The 18378-nt window shown below is 37.1% G+C and overlaps 1 long non-coding RNA gene across 1 annotated transcript in view; it reads right to left on the bottom strand.

Moving 5' to 3' along the window:
• LOC138842312 (uncharacterized) overlaps positions 1-18378 on the bottom strand; it is an 86825-nt gene that overhangs the window by 47498 nt on the left and 20949 nt on the right. The window contains exon 2 of the long non-coding RNA XR_011376688.1: positions 16019-16117. This is a non-coding gene — a long non-coding RNA (uncharacterized lncRNA). The remainder of the gene's footprint in view (positions 1-16018; positions 16118-18378) is intronic.

Below are 18378 nucleotides of genomic sequence, written 5' to 3' on the forward strand. Positions count from 1 at the left end.
ATGAGGGCTCACATGTCAGAAAGTATCACAATATTCTGATTCATGAAGAGGTTCCATATGGCATTACTTCTGTGTTTATTTTGAATCCTGTAATTTCTTCTGAACGGAGAGGACAGTGTTTGGAACTTGCAGATCTAGTGTGTAACTTTCTCGGGAAGGGCTCTGTTCAGTTAGTTAGCGTATCTTACTTTTCAGGCAATTCTGTGACCCTGAAGAGCAATTTAAGGAAGACCTCTGCTTTGCTAAGTGTTCTTAGTGCCATCTGCTGCATGCTCCCGGCTACTGTAGGGCGGCCACTCAGGTTAATAGGAGTTAATGAATCTACAAAGTGCCGACATCATATTTATCAATTTACAATCCACGTGTGGAAAGAAAACACAAGCTAACAGCATTCTGACATGGAAAATTCTTCTGAAACTGTCTTAGAAATAGTTAACAACAATGATTAGCTTTGTGATTCTTACACTAAAACTATGGCTTTAATGTACTCTATGTTTTAGACTTTAATGTACTCCTCTGTTTCAAAAGTTTAGGTATAATAATTTCACCTAATACTTATCAGTAGTATCAGCTTCAGCTCTTCTAAAGTGATGCTATTATTCACAGGGAACTATACTCAATATCTTATAATAACCTGTAATGGAAAAGAATTTTTAAAAGAATATATAGAGAGATAGATAAATATATGTATAAAACGGAATCACTTTGCTGTACATCTTAAATTAACACAACACTGTAGATCAACTATATTTCAATACAATTTCTAAGAAAATAAAGTGAAGCTATTATTATCTTTCAGCTTGCTCCTAGAAAGGTAAAAAATCTATTGTATTTGGAAGCAGCAAAGATCACTTAATGGCACTAATAATACAGTTTAGTGGGAAATGTTTGTATTGTTTGTTTTTAATTAAAGGGCTTAGTTTTTAGCTAAAAAATAAAATAGGACAGATATAGAGAGACATAAAAAAATAGTTGAGCCCATTATTCTGAAGAGTATTGCCAAAGATCCGTATTGATAGCTAATGGCTATCTAAGTGGAGGGAAGAGTCGGCTCGTGATCAGATCACCTTGTATACAACAGGGAAAGTCACACCCAAGTCACAGCCCTGAGACTCCTTAACCAACAACCCATTTGGAAGCGCGGTCTGTAACTCCTCTGAAAACTGGTACATACCACGTCACTAATTATAAACCTTTGATATTTTATTTTCTTACTTAGGTTGCCTTTTCCTGAACAAAATTCATCACCATGAGACATGCTGTGTGCTAGGGAGACTGCCAGGTAAGCCTGAGCTCCTGCAACAACTCCGGTTCCAGTCTGTCCCCTTCTTCTGACACCAGGGGTCCTGATGTCCTTCAGGTCCAGGGACATCTGCTGCCTGGAGCGGCTCCTTGATTTGGGGAATTCTTTTCCAGCCTCATCTTGCCTGGGGGGGCCTTCTTTGCATCACTTGCGATGGGCTTAGTAAGTGGTACATTTCAACCAGATTTTCACACTTGCTGTAAAGAGCATCATGAAACACCCCCTGTTGAGATAATGGCATAGCTCAACCTGCAGTCTTCGAGTTTATTACCTAAATTTGTGGGTTTAAAATGCCCAGAGAGGATTGCAACAGTCTTTGTCTCTCAAACTAACTGTCCTCAACAGTTACGCTGTTACAATCCCTTGAGTTCATCTTTCCTTTTATTCCAGAGAATTATGCCTTTCCTCCACTCTGTCTAAAGACTGTCCTCAGCTGGTGAATAATGAATCCAAGGATCCTGTTTCCTGGAGTGTTGTAAGATCATAGCCTCCTAAAATGTACACAAGCCACTTCCTCTGCGTTGGAAATGAGGCAGACTGTGTGCGAATGCAAAGTGTTTAATTATGTATAAAACAAATCACAGTTGCAAAATAATAAAGAAATTAGAAGCATTAGGGTAAAAGGCTGCAAGGACAAATATGATCAAAAGCTTGGCAGGCAATAACAAATATATCACAAAAGTACTTAGATTGTGAGGACTCTTGAAAGAAAGTGTCAGTTTATTATTTCTAAAAGCCAGTAGACTGGGATTGATTGAAGTCTTCCTTAATCACTATGAAAATAAAGTAATACAGTACTTCGATTTTCTTTTTTAGTCCCTGAGAATTTTAAACGTTATTCTGTGTACAGTAGAGACGGAAGGTCACAATGTTTAAAGTGAGCCTAGGTGTATCCTTCCTAGGAATCTTTCTCACATGCACCCCAAGATGATTAGGAAAAGAGCACTTCTTGGCCTAGAACACCTAGAAGATCTGCTCTAAGACTCCCCGTTTAATAGTGAATAAAACCATGAGATAGGTACTGTTGTTCTGTCCGTCATAAATCTCCCTTTTTCGTGGTTCGTCCAGTACCCAAATTTTTGTGCTCTCCTGACACCTCTTCTGGATCTAAGGGATCTGAGAAACCCATTCTCTCTACACTATAGTGCCTTGATGTGTTTCCTTTCATGGGAGGTTATACATTATAAGAACCCACCATGCAGGCAGGCTAATTAACCTGCAAAATCCCCGCATGCACAGAGTGAGACCGACCCCGACCGTAGCTGTGTGATGGGCCGGTTAGCTTATCTGTTATGGTTGGAAAGTGTTTGCTGCCCCTACGATTCATTCAGGTCTTTATTTGACATTATTTAACCCAGAATTGCTCAAGAGACAATAGTAGTGAAAATGGTGTTTGAACCCAAGTCCACTGGGGCTCCGAAATATATTCATTTTTCAGAGAACTACACCTACAAATATCAAGAGAGCTACGTAAAAATCAGGGTTAGACCCAGGGCATCTCGTGGGTTTCTGCCAATGACCTAGACTAACCAAGAATAAAACCCCAATATTTAGGTTTATATTTCCACCTTCAGTTTGATTTAATTCTTTAAAAATATCCCTTAACTCAGTCACCTGCCTTCTGTCCTGACATACTTACTTTCAGTCTGAATCAGGGTATATGTTATCCTAAAGCATTTTCTGTCAGCCTGTCTGGGCCGCAGTTTTACACGAAATTCAGTCTTTCCTTCCTGCTTCTCCCCATTTGCCTTCCCTCTTGGACTAACAACCCACATCGTCCTCCACGCCAACTTCTCCCTCGTATTTCTTTTCTACCTTTCAGAAGAGAGACGTCTGAAGACATTCCACAGAAGACAGAAAAGGTCGAGAAATAAATGTAGTTAAACCAATGAAGTGAATATAAGATGACATTTGCAGGGGAATAGGTTGGGACAATGAAACGGAAAAGAAATTCAGGATTTCCTGTGTTGGAGGAATGGAGCTGAGCATCTCTAGGCAATAGTGACTCAAAACAAAAAGCCTCCTGAAAACCAAACTGCTTCTGAGAGAGCCTTTCTTAGTGTTTTATCAAGCATAAAATGTCCAATAGCTATCAGTAGAAATGTGGAAAGGCACTCCTGCAGCCTTCTTGAATCCATGCTGTGTTCAAAGCCTAGGAATTAAATGTCAGATCTACCCCATAACAAAAGCAGACCCTCAGGGGTCTCCAGGAATGAGACTCGAGCCCTCAGAAGACAGGTGGGCAACCTCGTCCAGCTCCGCCATGAGTCTGCCACGGGGTAAACACCCTTCCCACTGAAGAACGTTCACACAGTCCTGTGCCTTGGGTGAGATCATCTGCGTGCTTTTTCTCCTCTCTGTTGTACTGGATCTTACTTTAGGATGGTATAACTGCTTTGCTTTCCTTTACCATTCATTTTTCTGATCGTAATGTTCCCTCTCTATGTTACAGAATACATTGGATCAGATTAATTTTCATCGTGTAAGAAGTAGCGTAGAAATATTCTTTCTGTTTTGTTTCATAATAACATTACACAATACAGTAGAACCACTTAAAAATGTAAGGAATGTTTCCCGATGTGCATGGCTGTAAAAGTCAGCATTCCTCCTCCTTCTACTGGAAAACGTAGAAAAGCAACCAAAACGTGAATCTATTTGTTAGTGAAACTAGGAGACAGATAAATTTCAGGCTCAACATACAAGTAAGGCTACAGAAAATTATTTCTACCAGCAGTGTATGAGAGCTCCAGTCCTTCTACCTGCGCAGCAACACCTGGCATCTTGGTGTGGTCAGGTTTTGTAATTTTCTCTCTCTGGATAGGTGTGTGGTTGTATTTTGCTGTGATCTTAATTTGTACATATCTAATGACCTGTGATGTTGAGCACCTTTTTATGTGCTTATTTGTCACCTGAATATTTTTGGTGAAGTGTCTGTTAAAAGATTCTACCCATTTTAAAATTGAGTTGTTTTTCTTTTATTGGGTTTTGAGAATTCAAACCTTGCCAATCTGTTGGTGAGCCCTGCGGGGGTAGTACTGTTATCTCATTATGATTTTAACCTACATTTCCCTGGTTGTAAATGAAGCCCAGCACTTTTTACAAAAGTTTATCGGCCTTTTGGACGACTTGTTTGGGCAAGTGCCTATTCATGTACTTCGCCCATTTTTTTTCTATTGGATCTTCTCCCTTTTATTGATTTGTATGAGCTCGTTGTATGTTATGAAGATGAGTCCTTTACCTGTCAGCAAATATTTCTTCCACTCTGGCTTGTCTTTTAGTCATTTTTATGGTACCTTTTGATGAGAAAATTTTGTAATTCTAAGATAGTCCTATTTTTTTATTTTTTCCATTTTGGCTGTGCTCTTTGTGTCTCATTTGAGAAACATTTCCCTTCCCAGATGCCATGAATATGTTATGCAAACATTTCCATCAACTTTATCATTGTGCCTCATCCACCTGTGAATGGTGTAAGTAGGGACCCACTTGCATATTTTCCCACCTAGATACCTATTACCACTTCCTGTACTGTTTATTTAAAAGATATGCTTTTGGAACTTCCCTAGTGGTACAGTGGTTAAGAATCCGCCGCCAATGCAGGGGACACGGGTTCGGACCCTGGTCCAGGATGATCCCACAGGCCACAGAGCAACTAAGCCCATGAGCCACTACTACTGAGCCTGCACTCTAGAGCCTGCGAGCCACAAATACTGAAGCCCGTGCACCTAGAGCCTATGCTCCACAACAAAAGAAGCCACCGCAGTGAGAAGCATGTGCACCGCAACAAAGAGTAGCCCCTGCTCGCCGCAACTAGAGAAAGCCTGCACGCAGCAACGAAGACCCAACGCAGCCATAAATTAATTAATTAATTAATTAATTAATTAAATTAAATAAAAAATAAAAGATATGCTTTCCCACTGCTCTGCACTGCTTAATCCTGTTTCCAGCCTCTCTCTTCTGTCCCACTGGGCTATCTTAATTATTCCACACAGTCTTAATGTTACTAAGTCTTGATATCCCATTGAGATATCTGATACCTTGTCATGTTTCACAAACTATCACTTACCATTTTGACTGCTTTTTATTCCCTTGTGTATCTCAAATCTTTCACCCAGGGTCATTTTTATTCTTATGAAATACATCCTTTAGAATTTAGTATAGCCTTGTGGGTGTTGACCACTTCCAAATTTTGTTTATCTAAAAATGTCTCTATTTTATTTCACCTTCATTTCAGAGGATAACTTCACCAGCTGTCTATCTATCTTAAAATGTTGACGATATTATTCTACTGACCCCTAGCATCCTTGGTTGCATTAAGGAGTGAGCTGGTGGTCAAGCTGCTGGGCTCTTTCTCGGAGGTAATCTACCTTTTCTTTCTCCTGTTGTGTTTGCCTTAGGTATTCTGCATTTTCATGATCATGTATCCAGGTGTGTGCTTCCTTTTTTATTCAAATTTTATTGAGATAATTGTAGATTCACGTGCAGTTGTAAGAAATAATACAGAGAGATCTCACTGTGCACTTTTCCTAGTTTTCCCCAATGTTAAAATTTTATAAAACTATAGTATAACAACAAGCAAATTAACGTTTGTACAATCCTCTGATCATATTCATATCTCTCCAGTTTTACCTGTACTTGTTTGCATATGTGTGTGTGTTTAGTTTTATATAGTGGTATCACATACACAAGTCTGTGTTTCCCTTACCCTAGCCAAGGTAAAGAATAGTCCCAATACCGAAAGGATCCTTCATGTTGCCTTTTTATAACCACTCCCACCTCCCTCCACAGCCTCCTGGGTCTAGAGGGAAAAACTACAAAAATCAATTCCAACCCGAGTTATTTGAGATCTTCTCCATCTATGTTCTGTGTTTCTTAGTGTGTCCTATGCATTCTCCATCTCCTTGTTTCTTCATGCTGCAATCCGGATAATTTATTCCTAACCGGTCTTCTAGCACACTAATTTTCTTTTCAGCTATTTCTATTCAGTTGTGAAATCTTTCCACTGAATTCTTAATTTTAGTTACAGTTTTAGGATGAGAAGATTGATTTGGGTTTTATAAAATCAGTGTCTTTCTTAAAATAATTTTTATTTCTTCTGCCCGTTGTTTTTCTATAGTGTTAGTTTGTAACCATAAGTTGTTTTATAATACATGTCTGTTCATCTAAATATCTGAATTCATTATAATCTCTTTCTAACGTCTACTTTATTTTGCTGGTTCGAATTTACGATATTTTCTTTTCGGGGTGTCTGATCATTGTATCTGAAAAAAAAATAATTGCAGGAATAATTCAAGGTCTCAAAAGATTTCACTCACTTTCATCAGGGTGTTGGGGGCTTTACGAAAGTGTCCTCTGCAGAGCCTGCGGGTTCTGGTAAGGGCTCCTTTCTTTCTGGGTCACACTTCCTCAGAGGGGATAGCTGTTTTCAGACTCTGCAGTTGGGTAGGAATTGATTTCTGAAGCCTGTCCTTTTGCCTCAGGAGGCTGCCAAAACCACAGCTCAGTTCCACAGCTGTTTCTTTCAATAGACAAATACCATCTGGGCAAAAGCAGCTTTTAGTTTTGAGCTTAACCCTCTGAATTTTCAGTTTCTCCTAGAGTTTGCCCAGGTAATTCTTCAATATCTTGTTAGCACTTTTATGCTTTTAGAAAAATTTTAAACATTTTACCCAGCTTTTTTTAGTTACCATTTCAGGATTTTGAGGGCCACCAGATATCATTAAAAGAATTTTTTTTTGAAATTTTGAGTCATGTTAATGTAATACCAATGTAGAAATTACACACGGGTGCACACACACACGCGCGTGTGCACACACACACGCATTATGGAAAGATTCCAAAGATGCACTTGTAGGGGTAGAAAGCTTTGGGAGAACTTTATCACAGCTCTCCATGCCGTAATACTCTGTAAAATCAGCCACACAACCATGGAGTCTGTGTTTTGTTATTTACTTTTGAGGTTTTTTAAAAAAAGATGTACAGATTGCCAAAACATCTTGGCACAAATACAACTAAAACACAGAATGGAGCATGGGGGTAGGGGAGAGCAGACTTATTTTCCATATTAATCATAAAAGTTCGTTTACTACTGAAAGTTTTTCAGGCAGTCGAATTTAAAATAGTGTATCAGTTGTCTTATCTTTAGTTTAAAAACTGTGCCTTCCAGTTAACTAAGAGGAAAGTATCATGACTGGTACTGCTATATTCAGTTGGCTTCAGTTGCCTGGTGAGCTCTGGAAAAGTCACTATGAATATAAGAAAGTATGTATAAGAATATAAGCAAGAAAGCTTGTACCTTGATCTACGATTAAGTGAAGGCACATCTCTACAAGGCGGCAGCAACTTCAAAAAGCAATAGCTTAGTGCCTCTCAGGTATGGCTCCTTGGTGAGCCATTATGCCTTAAGCAAAGGGTTATAGATTATAAGCTCCCTGAAGACAGAAACAATTAAAATAACACAAATAGAGACATAAGGACCTACATAAAACTGAAATTAAAACACCCAAGAGTTCCTCTTTAATAACCTGTAAAATAAAACAACAGTGGTGGGTAGTTCATAATATTGACAGAAAACAGTAAGATGTTTCTCACGTAAAAAGAATTATAGTTTAAATTAAGACAAAAGATGATATGGAATGTCTGTAAGTCAATCCCATTTCAGATTGTCTATAAGTGCAGCCCCAGACAGCAAATTCACTTAGTGATTGAGCTGTGCTTTATCCTCCAGGTATTTTAACCCTCTTCTTACAGCAATCTGAAGAAGGCAGAGAACAGTGATGATTTGCGTGCTGTCATTGCCCTGCTGTTCATCCCTTCTCCTGCCAAAATGGTTCTACACTGAGAAAACAAAGTTGAGAAGTTGCACCAGGGTTGACTTACTTAGAATCACATCTGCTCTGATAGGCCCTGGGATGTTCTCAGGTAACGTGAATGCCTTACAGGGAATGATTAGAAGAAGGTCTGCAGTTATCACATTACGAATGTGAGTTTGATGCACAGCACTTATTGAAGGTAGTCTTTTTCACGTATTTTCATTAAATATTGTGTAGATACCAAAAAAGAATAAAATACGTGTAAAGTACAAAAATAGCAATGCAACACTTGGACAAACACCTGTTTACCTGATATCGCTTTCTAGGTCTAAATGCTGGTCTCCAATCTCATCCCGTCTCCCGACCTCTCCGCTCTATCCCAAGTAACCATCACCATATTTTCTGCATCCTTCCTTTGCTTTTTAAAGTTGTCACCAAGTATATATATGCAAACGGCATACTGTTTACTTTAGTATCAATACTTCATATAAATGGAATTATCGAGTGTCTTGTTGAATTTGGCTTTTTTTGTTCCTGAGATTCATCCACGTCGGATATGGTTGTCAATTCACTTGTTTTCCTGTAGTTTACTAGTCCCTTGTACGAATATTCCACAATTTATTGATTCAGTCTACTATTGGGTTGTTTCCAGCTTTTTGCTGGTAACAAGCAGTGCTTCTAATAACGTTCTTGCCCACATTTCCTGGTAATCCGTGTGCACGTGGTTTTCAGGAATAGAGACGAGGGTGGAATGTATAGGTCCTGGGTATGGTGTATCTTCAACTCAGTTGGAAAACATCAAATAGTTTTGGTTTCAATGCACACCTCCTTCTACCACAGGGTCCTGCTGGCGCCATACTCAAGACCAAACATCGTGGTCTCACATTACAATTTTTTGCCAATCTAGTGGGTATGAATTGACTTCTCATTACAGTCTTAACTTCCATTTGCCTGAGTCTTAGTGAGGTTGAACATCTTATATTTTCTGGCTGCCTGTTTTTCTCAAGTGAAATGACTGTACTTTTTTCCCCTTTTTTTTCTTTTTGGCCCATTTTATTGGATTGTTTGTCTTTTTCCTGTTGATTTTTGTGGTTTCTTTATACGTCCTGAACTCTAATTCTTTGTCAGTTATATATATTGCAAGTATCTTCTGAATTTGGTTTGTCTTTTTAGTTAACTTATGGATATTTTGAGCAGAAGTTATTTAATGTATCCATTAATGCATTTGGGGCCTTGTTTTAGGAAGCCTTCCCTATTCTGTAAACGTAAAGATATTCTCCATCAGTACGACAACTGGAAATTATTTACGTGTTTCTGTTTAGGCCCAATTTTATTTTCACCATAGTTATCCCAATGCCTTTTCATTAAAAATCCATTTGTCTCCATTAATATAAAATGCCAACTTACCATCAATCAAGTTTATATATGTTTTATTTCTGTTTCTGGGCCCTCTCCTATTTTGTTCACTGGCTTGATTATTATAGTTTTATAATTATTCTTAACAATTTATCTCAGTAAGGCAAGTTTATTCTTTTCAGGAGTGTCTTAGCTATTTTGGACTTTTTGCCCTTCAATACAAATTTTAGAATCAGTTGGTTTGTTAAGTTCTATAACAATAAAATATACACAAACACAAACCAAAATTCGTCAGACGTTTTATTAGAATTGCGTTGAATTTACAGATTCACTAAAGGGAAAGTTTATTTTTTATGATGTTATATCTTCCACCCTATAAATATGGTGTTTCTTTCCATTTACTTAGGTCTTGCTTAATGCTGTTTGATTAGATTTTATAATTTTCTCAATGAATCTTTTGCACATTTTTTGATAATTCAGCCTTAAGTACTTAATTTTTATAATGTCACGGTAAAGGTTATATTTGTTTGATTCCATTTTCTAACTCTTTGTTGCTAATGTTTAGAGGTATGACTGAAGGTTTTCATTGCTATGTGTGTCCAGCAATCTTGCTAAATTTACTCAGTGATTCTTTAGAGGATTCTAAACACACACACACACACACACACACCCCCCAAACAAAAAACAAACAAAAAAATTATACCATCTGTGAAAAGCAAGAGATCCATTTTTTCTTTTTAAATTTTACATATTTTCTTGTCTTCCTTTGCTGTCCTGATAAAATGTAACTGTGGTGATAGAAGGAACCCTTTTCTCTGTCTTATCTTAAAAAGAATGCTTTCAAAGTTTTATCATTAGGTATTCTCTCCCCTGCTTTTGACAATACATCAAATTAGGAAAGTGTTTTGCTTTCACGTCTCAGTTCGATAAGCATTTTAACACAAAGCAATGTTTATCAAGTCCTTTATATCTTCAACCATTTATATCATTTTACATTTCTCCTTAATTTGTTAATATGGTATATTATTGAAGTTTATCTTCTGTTAAACCACCTTATATTTCTGAATCAACATAAATTTGTCAGATGTTAAGGTTTTAAAATCTATGTTCACAAGTTAGTTTGACCCATACTTTTCTTATAACGTCCAGGTTTTGAACTCAAGATCAGGAGAGCCACATGAAATGAACAGGGGATATTTCCTCTACTTCTATGCTTTAGAATAGTTTGTGTAAAGCTGGAATGAATTCAGCTGTTGAATGTTTGATGGAAATTAGAAATAAAATATTTGAGCCTTTTTGGGAAGGTACAGGGGAGGGGAGAGTTTTTAACTACTGATTCAATTTCTTAAGAGTGAAAATTCTATTTAGTTTTTGTCTCCCTATTTCTCTATAAGTTAAATTTATACTTTGAGAATTTGTTCACTTTATGTAATGTTTTACATTCATTAGAATAATATTTGAATATTAACTTATCATTCAAACTATACAGAGTATCTTGCTATACCCTTCCCCCCTTTTCATTGCTAATATTATTTTTTCACTTTTTTCTCCTTGCTTGTCAATTTTGTTATCTATTTCAAATAATCAATTTTGGGCTTTATTGATTCCCTCTATTGTATGTCTGTTTTCTTTCCATTGGTCCTCTATTATTTCCTGCCTATTTTTAGGAGGTGAATGCAGATTGTCTAATTTCTTAAGTTCATTTACTTTGAGGCTTTTCTATTTTCTAACATAATGACTTAAAGCTCTGTATGTCCTTCTAAGAACCACATCAGCTTCATCACGTTAGTTTGATATGCAGCATTTTCATTACCATTCAGTTCTCAGGACTTCCTAATTTTCATTATGAGCTCTTATTTGACCTATGATTTTTTAGAAATGTTAAATTTCCAGAAGTATGACTTTTGTCTTATCTTTTTGTTAATTATTTCTAACGTAGTCCCACTGTGGTCAGAGTATGTGTCCTGCGTAACCCCAGCCGTTTAAAGTTTGGTGAGTCTGGCTTTACAGCACAGTATGTGGTTAGTTTTGTGAAGGTTCTAAGTGCCCTTGAACAGATGAGCGTTTTGCAATTCACCCGTTAAGCTAAACCTGTTAATCATGTTATTCAGATCTTCTGTACACTCACTGATTTTATGTGCCTCATCTTTCAGTTACCAGATGAATGTGTTAAAATTTTCCAGTTCTGATAGTTGTATGTCTTTTCATCCTTTTCAGTTCATGCATATATAAAGACTGTATTATTAAGCAGATGTATACAGATTAAAATTCTTAAATCTTGCTGGTAAATTGAAACATTTCTCCACTTATAATTACCCTTTCATCTCTACTAGTGTTTTTTGTCCTAAAATCTATTTTGTCTGACGTTTAAAGAGTTATAGCTTTCTTTCAACTACTGCTTGCCCAATGTATCTTTATCCTACCCTGCATTTTCAGACTGTATCCTGAAGTTTCAGGTGTGTCTTTTATTTTTTAATCAAGAGTAAAAATTCTTGTCTTTTAAATGGATCTTTAATTTTTTTATACTGTTATATTCCTGCAAATAAAATTAGGCAAAAGTAATAATACAAAAACTGATGTCAATTTCCCCAGGCATCACTGAAACACTCTGAAACTCACTGTAACAAAGCACCAAAGATTTCTGCATTGTACAGAACATTTTAAACCCAATTTATCTAATTATTTAGTGCTTAATGATGTTAGTGAGTATGTTGTGTCTGCCGTGTGTTTATTCTGTGGAGTAGTGACGGCAAATTAACTTGACTTTCTATGCTTAATAATAAACATGCACTGTTACATAACTAAACAAAGAAATCATATGTTAAATATGGTAGGGATACTATCTAAATTGGATCTAGGTATTAGTGCCCCTAGGTAACCTACAGAAAGAAACAGAAGCTAAACCCTCAGGAAAATAACATTAGCAAGAGATTAGACATTATCAGGAAAACAGCTGAGATACTTCTGCAAGAACAGAAAAGCCTCTTTCCTGAACATACGCAGAACTTAACATTTTTGCTGATACATATGTGGCTATATCTTAGTTGGTTTTCATTTCAGATAGTACATTTTTGATAAAATATATGCAAGTCATTATTGCAAATACCGAACTACTGAGAGCTCAGACGTAAGGGATATTGATTTGTATTACTTCTACTGTCTTGTTTGGGTGCTTTCTATTTGTCCCATCTTATCTGTTTCTTTTTTGTTTGTTCGTTTTACCTTTTAAAAATATTGACTGGATGGTTTTCCTCACTCATTTTCCTCGCTGCAGATTTGAAAGTTAAACCTTCTACATCCATTCTTTTGTTGGTTATCTTAGCATTTCCAACCTGCCTACTTATCAAAATCTGAAATTATAATTTTCACTCTTTCTAAACAATGACCTTAATTAAGCCTTTAAATCTAATGATGTCTTTCTGACTTACATGTAATTATTATTGAATATCATAGCTCTACCGTTTTGAACCACAAAAGAAGTATTGTTTTGTGTTGTCTATGTTTATCCACATATTTACTACTTTCTTTGTCCTTTATTCCTCTTTACATCTTCCACGTGAAATTGGTTTCCTTTTGCCTGGAAGCCATCTTTTGAATTTCTTAAAGAATGTATCTTTTGTGACAAACTCTCTCACTTTTCTTCATCTGGCAATACTTTTTTCTTTCTTCAAAGTGATGTTAGCTCAGTATACAGTTCTAGATTGACAGATATTTTCTCTCATTCCACTGTTTTCTGGCTTCCACTGTTGTTGCTGAGAGGTCAGTTTTCAGCCTGATTATACTTTCCTTTTCTCTGGTAGTTTTTAAGATTTTTCTTTTAGTCTATGGCCTTCTGTGCTTTGAGCTAGATAATCTATGTGTTCATTTATTTTGTATTTACCTTGGATTCATGACCCTATAGATTGCTATTTTTCATCAGACTGGCAAATCCCTCAGTCTTTTTCTTTCTAAATGTTACCAGTACCTCATTCTTTGTCCTCTATTTCTAGAACTCCAAATATTTGAATTGTATTGGCATTTTTCACTCTATTCTGCCTGTCTCTTTTTTGTGTTATCTCTTCTCTTTTTCTCACTGTCCTACCGTAAGGATAAATTCCTCAGATCTATCACCTAGTTCATCATCATCTAGATAATCTCATAAAGTCTAATTTTCCATCAAACCTAGCCACTGGTTTATTTCAATATATATTTTTTTATGTCTGAAAGTTCTATGTATTCTTCTTCAAGTCTGCTTATTTAATTTTATAGCACTTTATATTTTAATCACCTTTTTTTAAATGTCTTTACTGGAGTATAATTGCTTTTTCATGTTGTGTTAGTTTCTACTGTATAATAAAGTGAATCAGCTATACGTATACATATATCCCCATATCTCCTCCCTCTTGAGTCTCCCTCCCACCCTCCCTATCCCACCCCTCTAGGTGGTCACAAAGCACCGAGCTGATCTCCCTGTGCTATGCAGCTACTTCCCACTAGCTATCTATTTTACATTTGGTAGTGTATATATGTCCATGCCACTCTCTCACTTTGTCCCAGCCTCCCCTTCCCTCGCTGTGTCCTCAAGTCCGCTTTCTACATCTGTGTCTTTATTCCTGCCCTCCGACTAGGTTCATCAGTACTGTTTTTTTAGATTCCATATATTTACTTTAGCATACGGTATTTTTCTCTTTCTGACTTACCTCATTCTGTATGACAGACTCTAGGTCCATCCACCTCATTACAAATAACTCAATTTCGTTTCTTTTTATGGCTGAGTAATATTCCATTGTATATATGTGCCATATCTTCTTTATCCATTCATTGGTCCATGGACACTTAGGTTGCTTCCATGTCCTGGCTATTGTAAATAGAGCTGCAGTGAACATTGTGGTACATGACTCTTTTTGAATTATGGTTTTCTCAGGGTATATGCCCAGGAGTGGGATTGCTGGGTCATATGGTAGTTCTATTTTTAGATTTTTAAGGAACCTCCATACTGTTCTCCATAGTGGCTGTATCAATTTACATTCCCACCAACAGTGCAGGAGGGTTCCCTTTTCTCCACACCCTCTCCAGCATTTATTCTTTGTAGATTTTTGATGATGGCCACTCTGACCGGTGTGAGGTGATACCTCACTGTGGTTTTGATTTGCATTTCCCTAATGATTAGTGATGTTGAGCATCTTTTCATGTATTTGTTGGCAATCTGTATATCTTCTTTGGAGAAATGTCTATTTAGGTCTTCTGCCCATCTTTGGATTGGGCTGTTTGCTTTTTTGATATTGAGCTATTTTACATTTTGGAGATTAATCCTTTGTCAGTTGCTTCATTTGCAAATATTTTTTCCCATTCTGAAGGTTGTCTTTTCATCTTGCTTATGGTTTCCTTTGTTGTTAATCACCTCTTTTTAAAAGCAAATATTCTAAGAATGCTAAACACAGCCATTTTATGGTCTGTCTGATACATTCAATATCTCGATGTTTTGTCCGTTTGATTCAGCTGTTTGTTTACTCTTTTTTTTTAAATTACTTTATTTATTTTTGGCTGTGTTGGGTCTTCGTTTCTGTGCGAGGGCTTTCTCTAGTTGCGGCTAGTGGGGGCCGCTCTTCATTGCGGTGCGCGGGCCTCTCACTGTCGCGGCCTCTCTTGTTGCGGAGCACAGGCTCCAGACGTGCAGGCTCAGTAGTTGTGGCTCACAGGCCCAGTTGCTCTGTGGCATGTGGGATCTTCCCGGGCCAGGGCTCAAACCCATGTCCCCTGCATTGGTAGGCAGATTCTCAACCACTGCGCCACCAGGGAAGCCCTGTTTGTTTACTCTTATGGTGCTTGTCTGTGTTGTCCCCTTTTCTTGTGTGTCTGCAGTTTTGACGATAAGCCCTGTTTTTCGACATGACATCTGCAAGTATTCCTTGAGGCCTTGGTGGTGGGTAGTATGTTTGCATTCGGTTCTTCTAGACTCACGAGGCCACCTTTATACTGAAATACTGCTGACAGCCATTTTGAACCACCCAGATGACAGGACTGCGGTCTGAAATGCTGTGTACTGGTTTGTTAAGAATTAATGGGAAAATCTTCTTTCCCACAAACCTAATGCCAGTTTCAAGACAGGTAATTTTCCTTCAATGTTCTTCCAATTCGCTTTGTAATTGAGGACTTAATGTGCTGCGGTTCTATGCAAGGAGAATCACCTAGGAGACCCCAACCTTGAGTAGGTTTGCTTCCTGACTTGACCTTCCCCCAACCTGACACCCTGTGAAACCTGAATTTCAAGTTCATTTAAATTTTACAAATATCTTCAGGGTGGTAGCTCCACTTACCTGTCAGAGTACACACTGTCATCAGGCTTTGGCCCTTGAGGGAGGCTGGATCAGGGTATATCTTCTTTCACCATGTCAGACACAGACATCAATAGCACATTTCCTTATTAGTCCCGTTAGTGTACATATGAGTGTGTGTGTAAAAATATCTGCTCTCTACTGTTCATTAAAAAGCCAGTAATTATCTAACACCTATGTCCGAGGGTAAGAGTAAGGTATTTTTATTTATTTAACTAACATTTTTGATCACCTACCATTTTCATTTTGTGTTGTTTCCGTTTTCATTGTCTCTCAAGAATATCTTTTCTGTGGAGCCTGGGACCCCTGACAGCACCATGTGGTGGTTTTTCCTTCTGGAAAGAAGATGAAATAAAACTCAGTTTCTTGTGACCTTTCCCAGAAGACAGAGAATATAAAATGTCATCAAATTCTCTGTTAAGTCTTCCTTTCTCTCTGTTTTTTGTTTGCTTATCTTTGAAATTATGTTTGCTCGTGATTTATGTTTCTATAAAATACTAGAGACAAACAAGCACCTCAGTGTCCCAAAGGAGATAAGAAACTTGTGTTTAGCTGTGACTAAAAGTGATAAAGGGAATGTGAAAACCCACCATTTTGGACCAATACCTCATTCTGGCTATGGAAACACAGCCCATGGGGGTTTAGAATAAAAAGTTTAAAAAGAAAAAAGAAAGAACATAGAGCAGGAGGGAGAGACTAAGCCTGTTTAGATCCATGTACTTGAACGTTTTCATATATTTACTTCAGTTTGGGAGCAGCTAAAAAACATATGAATCTGTATGACTGAGCAATGTTGGATTTGCTGGTTAACCACGTTCCTTTACAAGCAAAAAGTTTTTAATGAACAGATAAACATTTCAACATGTTGTAACTCTTAATATTTTTTCCTAAAGTACCTACTTTATTTCCCCTTAACAAACTAGAAGCACCCATAAGCTATCTAACATTGTCAGAGCACCAACAGGGTGCAGGGAAATTTGCATACGTTATATAATTTAATTCATCTACCAGCAACTCTTGTCTCCCATTTCGAAAGTGAGAAAAATGAGGAATGAAGAGATTAAATAATGTATCTAAGTTTACTTGTATGTTAAATAAAGTATGATTTAAGCTAATCCAGTAAACCTCTGACTTTTCCAGTTTAATTCATAACAGAAAAAAATCTAGCACAAGTTAAATCATTTGTATTTAAACCAAATATTGGAACACCGTTCAAGGAGTGTTAAAGAAATAGGAATACTTTATAATTCAAATTTGAGGAAGTTTTATTTTTCTTAAAGGAATTACTTGCTCTTCCACAGTGAGGAAACGTAAGGAGCTTAGTAGATCAGTGAAGGTGGAAATAAAGCTAATCTTTTAAAGGATCTATGTACCCATGTGTTTGTAACCAACTTGTATATGCATATGTGTATACATAAAAAAATAACTGCTACTTATAGAAAACATGTCTTTGATTAAGAAACGAGAGCCTAGAAACAAGCTTTGCCATAAAAAACAGGTACATTTATTCATGAATAACATGACAGTAAGAAAAGGCATTGTCACTTCATTCCTTCTGATATTTTCCCATCTGACAGATTTCTTTCTAACCCAGAGACCACTGTTATGCAAGAAAATTATTAGCCACTATAATACATTCATATATTATTAACTGAAGTAAAGAAATATTGTCAATTTGATGTAGCTTTTCTAAGGCTATGATTACCACAAGCAATGTAAATGTTTTTATTAAATTTCTCAAAAAAAAAGATGCCGTAACCCACAATGGAAATACTTGCTTTAAAATGGCACTTAGACCAAATGTCCGTGCTTGAATCGCTCATAAAATATCTCCAGGAAAGTGGTGAATGGTTAGCTGTAAACCATAGTTATTTTAATCTGCTTGTTCGCATTTTATCACCATGCTAACCTAAAGGGCTCTTGTGTAAATTTATGTGAAATTAGAGAAATCTTGAATAAATCTGTGGCATCATTTGAATGATCTATACTCAAATGCAACCAAGAAAGAACGTCTCACAGGGTCCGCAAAACCCTGAACCAATTGGCCATTCGTTTGTTCCACGGCTCTTTTTCTGTCTGTGGTAGAGGCAGAAAGATATGCTAATTTTTAGGTAAAAAGATAACTGTTGTTGCTCTAACCTTCTAGAATATTACTGAGCTAGACATGCTTATTTACCTATTGACTTTCTCTGGTATTGTAGACACTGAAATATTTTATTTTAAATGAGAAAATAGTTTTCCTGTGAATGTCTAGCATCATTTCCTCAGGTGCATACTAAAAACTAAAATTCTAAATATAGAACTATATGGTGCATAGAGCAACATATATTACCAGATGACAGCAAGAAAACCCCCCTTCCTCAGTGCCTTCAAAGGCTGGCTTAAAGGGTTTCTCTACAGTGAGGTTTCTCAACCTCAGCACTCTTGGCATTTGGGGAAGAATAACTCTGCTGTGGGGACTGTCCTGTGTGTTGTAGGTTATTTATCAGCATCCCTGGCCTCTACCCCCTGAACACCATAGCAACACCTCCCCACTGCCTCTCTCACCTGCCCTGTGCCCACCAAAAGTGTCTCTAGGTCTTGCAAATCCCCCTCA

This window comes from Globicephala melas, chromosome 14 (genome assembly GCF_963455315.2).
Source record: "Globicephala melas chromosome 14, mGloMel1.2, whole genome shotgun sequence".
NCBI lineage: Eukaryota > Metazoa > Chordata > Mammalia > Artiodactyla > Delphinidae > Globicephala > Globicephala melas.